This window comes from Bubalus bubalis, chromosome 4, assembly GCF_019923935.1.
Source record: "Bubalus bubalis isolate 160015118507 breed Murrah chromosome 4, NDDB_SH_1, whole genome shotgun sequence".
NCBI classification, from domain to species: Eukaryota; Metazoa; Chordata; class Mammalia; order Artiodactyla; family Bovidae; genus Bubalus; species Bubalus bubalis.
Genome location: NC_059160.1, coordinates 24,277,212 through 24,285,633, shown reverse-complemented (window position 1 = coordinate 24,285,633; position 8,422 = coordinate 24,277,212). Strand labels below are relative to the sequence as shown.

The 8,422-nt window shown below is 41.0% G+C and overlaps 1 long non-coding RNA gene across 1 annotated transcript; it reads left to right on the top strand.

The window, feature by feature from the left end:
* The first annotated feature begins 733 nt into the window (after positions 1–733).
* On the top strand, positions 734–6,091 carry LOC123333062. The gene is made up of 2 exons (XR_006550235.1): positions 734–3,345; positions 5,953–6,091. It is a non-coding gene; the product is annotated as an uncharacterized LOC123333062 (long non-coding RNA).
* The last annotated feature ends 2,331 nt before the right edge of the window (positions 6,092–8,422 follow it).

Sequence of the window (8,422 nt, the reverse complement as noted above, 5' to 3'; positions counted from 1 at the left end):
AGACACACAATGGGATCTGAAAAAAAGTTTGACTATTTGCCAGCGAGGTGGCAGTTTAACAGGGGGTTAAAAACAAGGACTCGACCAGAATCTTGGTCTGTCACTTAATTTGATGAATTTGATGAAATACTTAATCTTTCCAAGCTCCATTTTCCTCATCTCTAGAATGGGAACAATAATGTCTAACTCAGAGGTATATATGAATACTGAATAACATACTTTAATATATGAAGTACTTGGTATTGTGTCTAGCTTATAGCAAGCTCTCGGTGTTACGATTCTGTTTACTTCTAGATTACCTTCAGCTCCTCTGTAGCCTTCTGCTTGTTCCTGTGGGGAGAAACACTGCCCCTACTAAAAAACAAATCGAAAAAACCCAAACAACCAAAACCTTCTGGCAGAATCTATATCGGCCCCAATCTAACAGTTAATGAAATGAATATAGAAGGGCTGCGTAAGTTATCTATTTGTGTAACAGCGTCAACTAGGGCATGCTAGTAACAAGCTTCATTTATGGAAGACTGTCGAACATAAATAATGCAAAGTGAATGTGTTTCAATGGTCCACCCATGCATGCATTTATGGTATAAAGATAAAAATAGCACGGTGACGTCTTTTAGTTTGACCTTCTCCCTCTTCCCTCCCCCAATCTCTCAGGATATTTGGAAACTCTACAGACCCGGTTTTCATTGAATGTCTTTGAGTGTGTGTGTGTGTGTGTGTGTGTGAGAGAGAGAGAGAGAGAGATCTGTACACTCAGAGGGGTCCCCACAGTCCTCCCCACACCAGGGCTGCCTTCCAACTCAAACAAGCCTTGGGGTCTGGAGGCATTTACCTAGTGCCTCTGGAAGAGTCTAAACATCTTTGGGATACTCAGGAGAAAGGGAATTTAGCACCCCACGCCCAAGTTTGCTCTTCTCCTCCCCCACACCTCACACCTCGCTAAGTCCGGACTTTGGCTAGAATTCCTAGGTAGCCTTTGGAGTTTAGGGGTGATCAAGAGATGTAAGTGGTCCAGGAAGGCTCTGAGCCCAACCTGGCCGCAGGATGTGCACACCCTGGACAGCTATGGACCACAGCTCAGACTGTTGGACTCTGAGAGGAGCCACTTCAGGGTGGGACTGATCAGATGTCAGAGGTCCTGGCACCTGGGGGAGGGGAAGCGAGGATAGGATTATCATTCCACCGTTACCTAATACTGCTGTGTCCCTTGGTTGAGAGCCTATGTACGGCTTGTTATGTATTTTAGGGCACGAATTGAGAAGAGCATGTGGACAGTCCTGATTCGTGTATTGTCATTAATGCATAGAGCCGAAGGAGCCTGGTAATTACATGTGCAAGTATCCAGAGTGTAGCGCGCTCCCAAGACACCTTTGTGCGGTGTATGTTGAGGTTGTGCAATAATGCAGCAGAGGTGCAGAGAGGCGGTGTGAACTGCAGGGTGTGAAGTGTTGTTCCCTCTCCTTCAGACTCTTAAACATTCTACACCCCCAACCCCCAGGGATACACATTAAACCACCCTAGACACACAATCCTCCCCTCCCCCCACACCGCAGCCAGCCTTCTCTGAAAACTGATACCCTGAGGCCCTTTTCCCTCACCAGCCACAATTAGGGGAAGTATGAGGGAAAATGCGGACTGGATCCAGGCACAGAGGCAGTGCTCTGTCGTTTTTCCTTACTTAGTAGGCCGCTGTTCCAGCTCCAGGCCTTATATTTTATCTGACTTTGCTACTCCAGGAAACAGCTTTAGGCTCCTGCGAGTCCAGGCCAATTCCACTTCTCACTGCGAAGTCCATTTTGTATTTTCTGTTTCACCCTCGTCAAGTCTCAGCCGTGGCTGTTGTTCTCAATCCAGCTCAGAAACTGGCTCAAACCGCCCTGAACTGGATTTGGTGGCTGTTGAGACACAGTTTCTGCCTCTTTGTTAGGGCGGATCCGGCCTCATTTGCTCGTCAGTTTCCCTCCCTCCTGTTTTCCCAGAGTCACCACCAGCAATTCCCCTCCCCCTGCCTCTCCAGTTTGGCATTTTTTTACCCTTCCCTGGGCCAAGGCCCCATGAAGTAGATTAAATTCTTTAATAAAATAGTGGATTTAGGTTGTAAACCTTCAGCTTTTGCGACATTAACTGTTTTCTTTTTATTTTTTTCAAATTTGTTATCTAACCAATTGACATGGTGCCCTTAAAATCTTGGCTCTCGTTCTAACCTAGAAATATCTTAAAATTTCACTCTAGATGGAAAGAACTTTAAATTTCACATAAAAGACTGAAAGGTGTTGGTGTATTACATTGTTAATTTGTTTTGTAACTATGTAAATAAAAATAATTTATTCATTTCTTTGTTGAGAAAGGACAAAACATAATATATATAGAATTTTTTAACAGTTACTTGTACTGGCTGTTGCAACCTCACGATTCCCAGAGAAAAAACTGAAGACTTGAGATTGTTTTGGTTTTTGAACATGTAATTTTAACCCTGGATCAGATTCTGTGAATTGTTTAGTGGGGAAGGCTGTTCGGAGAATGCGCGGGAACCATTTCTAACCTAATGCAGGTGGAGGCAAAACTCAGAATGTGACGGAAGGAGGAGAGGACAGGGCTGGGCTTTTATAAGTTTTCTTTGTATGAAATGTAAGCATTTCTTATGTTTTGGAATGAGAGAAGGGGCTGATTATGCAATACTGTGGAGGTAATAGATGTACACTCTAAAATGGCTAATTTTCTGTTATTGTGGATTTTACCTCAGTCTTAAAATTTAAGCGTTTTCTGGACAATAATTTTTCTTTTTCTTCTTGTGGTTTTAAAATATCAGAAGAGAGATAATAAGCAACCATATTCGGGGTGTGGCTGTATTAGGTGCTTGACGACTCTCTGGTCTCCCTCTGGTGGCCAAAGTGAGCAGTGTGTCACGATGTCGCAAGGCCTTTTGAGCCTGTCTCAATTATATGTCGAAGCACAAACTCTGGGCTGCTTTACTCAGAATCGTCCTCAATGCCTTGTTTCGTGTTCATTTTGTCTTACTTACGTGGTTGGTACAGGGCTCTTTTACTGAACAAGGATCACAGATGTTTTGCTTCTGCAGTGTTACAAAGGATTAATTATAACTGAGCAACTTAAAATTCAGCCCTACATCTCAAAACAGAATCAAAACGTCATTTTTCCTAGGCTAAAAACCCGAGTTAAATTGCTCATTTAAGTGTTTAGTTTCAGTAGATCATAAAGCCCTGGAAAAAAGCCAATGATAACAGTAGATCTGGAAAAGCTATTTTTAATATGCACTAGAAGACGGCTGGCTTTGTCTAGTGATTCACTACCCCGAGAAAGAAAAAAATGTACATAAAAAAGGTGAGTTGATTAATTGAACTTAAGAGATTTACAAATCTTAGGTGGTGGTTGTGGAAAGAAAAACAGTATATTGCTGTATCGGAGATCAGGTAATTCAGATCAACCTTCTTCTTGGTAGATATCTCTTACTTTAGGATCTTCACACCTTCTGTTTCACATGCTTAAAATGCTTCTCCCTCCTCCAGTTCCTCCTATTCATGGTTAAGCCTCACCTATCAAGCCTTTTCTTATATGCCACCTCTTCAGAGAAGCCTTCCTGCCTGGTTAAAACTAGATTTCTTATACTTGGTTAAAAGTAGATTCCTTATATAAAAGTATATTTCTTGTTATCTTCTTATATGACATCCTCTCTTTTTTTGTTATAGGATCACTCTAACTTACAATTGTGTATATTTGTTTTCTTGAATATTCTTTTTCTCCTTCATTAGCTTTCTAAATCCCCTAAGGGCCATGCCTATCTGATCAGAACGGTATAATCAGCTTTTGAAAGAGTACCTGGCCAAAAATAAATAAATAAATAAAATAACAAGGAATAAATATTTGTTCAACAGATAAGTTAATTTCAAATACCCTGTTTCTAGCTCCAGTCCAGTACTTTCTGGACTACTTTTCTTCTTTTATACCTTGTAGGTTTTTCAAGAGTTAGCTTGTGTTTTTTCCTCTCTTGGAAACTCTCAGAAACTACTGATTTGTTTTAGAGCTCCTTTTCTCAGTGTGAGAGCTACTGAGTGGAATGGAATTGTTACAGTTCCTCGAATTTTAAGCCACCTAAAAAAGAAACAGATTAATCATCAGTTTCATACAGTCTGTGTTTTCTCTTCTGTGGTATCTGATTTTATTCTGAAACATCTCTCCCCACCATGTTCCCCTTCCCCCTTTTGATTTCTGAACCTGGAGTTCTCTACTTGGTGCTACTTGGTGCTCCCTTCCCTGCACCCCCTACCCCCATCAAAACCTTCCCTGTGATGGGGAAAGGGTCTACCAATTCTTTAAAAAAGTCTCTTCCTCCAGTCCAGAGAAAGACTCCTCCATGCAGAGATTTAAATTCCCTGGAATTTTGAAGTAGGCAATTTGCATTTCTGAGAACCTTTAGATTAGATGTCAGTCTTGTCTTTGGACTTCAGCCCAAAACAAGAGTAATCCCTTAGGGGCATTTCTTTACCTAGGCAAATTAACTATTATTACACTCTTCCAAAAGCTGTGCTAGGGATTGGAGGACTTCTGTGACCTGTGGTTTATTCTGTATTCATTGAATGGTTTTGATTGACTGATGGTTGTGTAACTGGTAGAATTTCCCTAGCTGCCTACAAAATGCTGTGACTTTCACCCTTTTTAAACTGGTATAAGGTAGTGGTTAAGAGACTAAAACTACTGGAAGTCAGAAAAGCTCAAAGCTCTGAAGTTTTGGTTTTCTTATCCATTTTCTTTTTCATCTGCATGGAGTGAATGTCCACTTTTTAGTGTTGTAATAATCATTTTAATAGCATTTGTAGAGCAATTACTTTATGCCAGTTACTATTCTATATACATAAACTACATCTGTGTAGTATTCTACATCAATATATGACTAGATAGATAGATAGAGTCATTTAATCCCAGTGACACTTTGGGCGTAGATATCATTGTGTCTGTTTTACTGCTGAGGACATTGACAGCACAGAGAGGTTAGGTAACTCCCCCAAGGTAACACAGTTAGTTAGGTGGCAGAACACATAAACAAACCTGGGCTGTTTGGTTTCTGAGTCTATGTATATAAAACCCAAGTCTCATTTACCTGGCACAAGGTGACTATTGCTAAATGTTCGTTTCTTATCTCCTCCCTTATTTCCATGAAAACACGAAGTCATGACTTCCTTAATATAAAACCCTAGTAATTTGGAACCAGCACAATCCCTTACTTTTTCGTTGAGGAAATGGAAGGCCAAAGAGCTTGACCCATTTGTACTGTGAGGCTGGATGGAAGTAGAACTGGATGGAATTGGCTCTCCTAACTAATCCATGAAGGAATAATGGTTTTCTGTATTGTGTTCTATTTCCTTCCTCTTAACATTTTTGAAAAGAAAGGAAAAATGATCCCTCTTATTAATTTCACTCCTACCCCCACCTCATTTTTCCGCAATTCAGTAACACAAGCTCCACTTGCAGAGACTTAACTAAATGGAATGTGCTGCTTTTCTGCCAGAGCACACAAGGGAGCAAGCTCCTGTTCGCCCCTGGCAAAGCCAGTAGGGAGGAAACTTAGTCAGCACTCACTCCTTTAATTATTCTTCCTCACTGTTTTCCCTTTTGATCCCCTCCCTACTTGTTTCTGGCTCCACCTCTCTGTTCCCCTCTCTGGATTATGAGTAGTGAGCTATTGCTTGTGTCCATCCTCATAAAAATCCCACCCTGAACCAAGATGGGAGAAGTAACCTAGGTTGTCATTAGCTGTCTAATCTCCCCCACAACCCTCCTTGAGTACAGTAGAGACAGCCCTGATTTCCTGTCTTCAATGTGCTATTATCTCTCTCTATATATATATGCATTTGCATGATTTAGTTAACCTGTGCTAGCCATCATTTTCTCATCTTTGAATGAAATATTATGTTTCCTATTGTTTTCTCACAGGGAATTTTGGCTTCTCCGTGAAGAAGTACCGTGACAAAGCTCAAGAGAACACAATCTTTGCTTTATTTTGTTTGGCTTAAAATAAAAATTTTAAGAAGTATCACTTAAATGTCTGTAGTTGCAAAAGTGCAACATGCCATTATGGTCTTTGAACAGCGCTATTCTAAAAGGTCACAATATGTAGTAGTGTGTTGTAAACACAGAGAATATAATTTCAAAGGAAACTTATGCTTTTACTATCAAGGAAGAGGAAATTGAGGTTTTTATTTTCTTCTTCTTCCCCTTAGCAGTTTTCTTTGAACTGGACCTTGGAGAAGTAGAGTACAATAAAAGGAGCTTCTGGCTAGAGTGTTTGATGCCTGATGAGTCACAGTGTGAAGTTTGAAAATCTGGATTAGGTTCAGATAGTGGAAGTTCTTGATTTTAACAATACTTAAAAAAATTTATTGAGTTTCTACCATCTGCCAGGTTTTTGTTTTCTGCATGCTGTAATCATCATACATAACTTGAAACTGAGACTTAACAACTTGCCTGAGCTCACAGAGAAGGCACAATTCCATTCTAGGAATTTCTAGTTTTGGAGGGCAGAAGGAGATTGAGGGCATCAGAGGATGAGATGCCTGGATGGCATCACCAAAGCAAGAGACATGAACTTGGACAAATTTCTGGAGATGGTGGGAGACGGGGAGGCCTGGCATGCTGCAGTCCATGTTGCAAAGAGTCGGACACAACTGGGCGACTGAACAATAAAAAGCGCTGTAATAGAAATACATTCATACTTCAGTGTGTCACAGTGCAAGGAAGGATCATCTCAGACAAGAAGGCAAAAGGGGAAAAGCGATTGTTACTCAGCTCAAAGTTCATGATATCTAGATGTCACAGATTCCTCTTGTTTGCACTTAGAGTTATCTCCTACGATTTTAGAATCTATAGCTTAATAATATATTTAACCATCCTGGCCTATCGCACATTTATGAAAGGAAAAGAGGATTACCATAATTTAAAAGTAACATTTAACATAATTTTCGGGAATTCCCTGGTGGTCTAGTGGTTAGGTTTAATTCCTGGTTGTGGAACTAAGATCCCACATGCCACGTGGCTGGGCCAAAAAAAAAGGGAAAAAGAAAGGGAGATGATATATAATGGCTGCTGTTCTGTGGCATACGTAATGTCATGCAGAACAGGAATATCACAGACCCCTGACCTAACAGTGGCATAAATTCCTTCGTCCCCAGTCTCTCCTGGGCTCTGGTCTCTATCGCCTCTTGTGGCCACAGCTGAAATAGTCATTAAAGAAGATTCCTTTTTTCTTCCAGCATATTCCTTTAGGGAAGGTTTGGGACGACTTGAGTATTAATTGCCTTAGAGGTTGAGTAATTATAGAGCTTTGTTTCCCAGGCCTGGGGTTTCTAAGGCAATCCAACTCCCTTATAATATTGGTACATTTGTTTTTATCCACATTCCTTGAGATTGTCACCAAAACCAGAATTCTTTTTAAAATAGCTTATCTTCAAATACAGTCACATCAGGGGTAAGGCTTCAACATATGAATTTCTGTCATACACAGTTTTGTCTGTAGCAGTACTATTTTCATGTATAACAGTTCACATATTTGGATTGAGGACTAAAATGAGGTCTTCAGGATTCTCTGTCTAATGTTTATCTTTACTTTCTTCTTTGCTGATTTTATGTTCAAGTAGACATTCATGTACTGGCCCTTTGACAACTCGAAGTATACTTTTAATGATTTAATAACTGCAGTGGAAAAATAATATCTTTTTCTGGGTAATTCTAGTAAAAATTTTTGTGGTTGCCGATCAGATCAGATCAGATCAGTCGCTCAGTCATGTCCGACTCTTTGCGACCCCATGAATCGCAGCACGCCAGGCCTCCCTGTCCATCACCAACTCCTGGAGTTCACCCAGACTCACGTCCATCGAGTCAGTGATGCCATCCAGCATCTCATCCTCTGTCCTCCCCTTCTCCTCCAGCCATCTCATCCTCTGTTGTCCCCTTATCCTCTTGCCCCCAATCCCTCCCAGCATCAGAGTCTTTTCCAATGAGTCAACTCTTCCCATGAGGTGGCCAAAGTACTGGACTTTCAGCTTTAGCATCATTCCTTCCAAAGAAATCCCAGGGCTCATCTCCTTCAGAATGGATCTCCTTGCAGTCCAAGGGACTCTCAAGAGTCTTCTCCAACACCACAGTTCAAAACCATCAACTCTTCGGTGCTCAGCCTTCTTCACAGTCCAACTCTCACATCCATACATGACCACTGGAAAAACCATAGCCTTGACTAGACGGATCTTTGTTGGCAAAGTAATGTCTCTGCTTTTGAATATGCTATCTAGGTTGGTCATAACTTTCCTTCCAAGGAGTAAGCGTCTTTTAATTTCATGGCTGCAGTCACCATCTGCAGTGATTTTGGAGCCCTGAAAAATAAAGTCTGCCACTGTTTCCACTGTTTCCC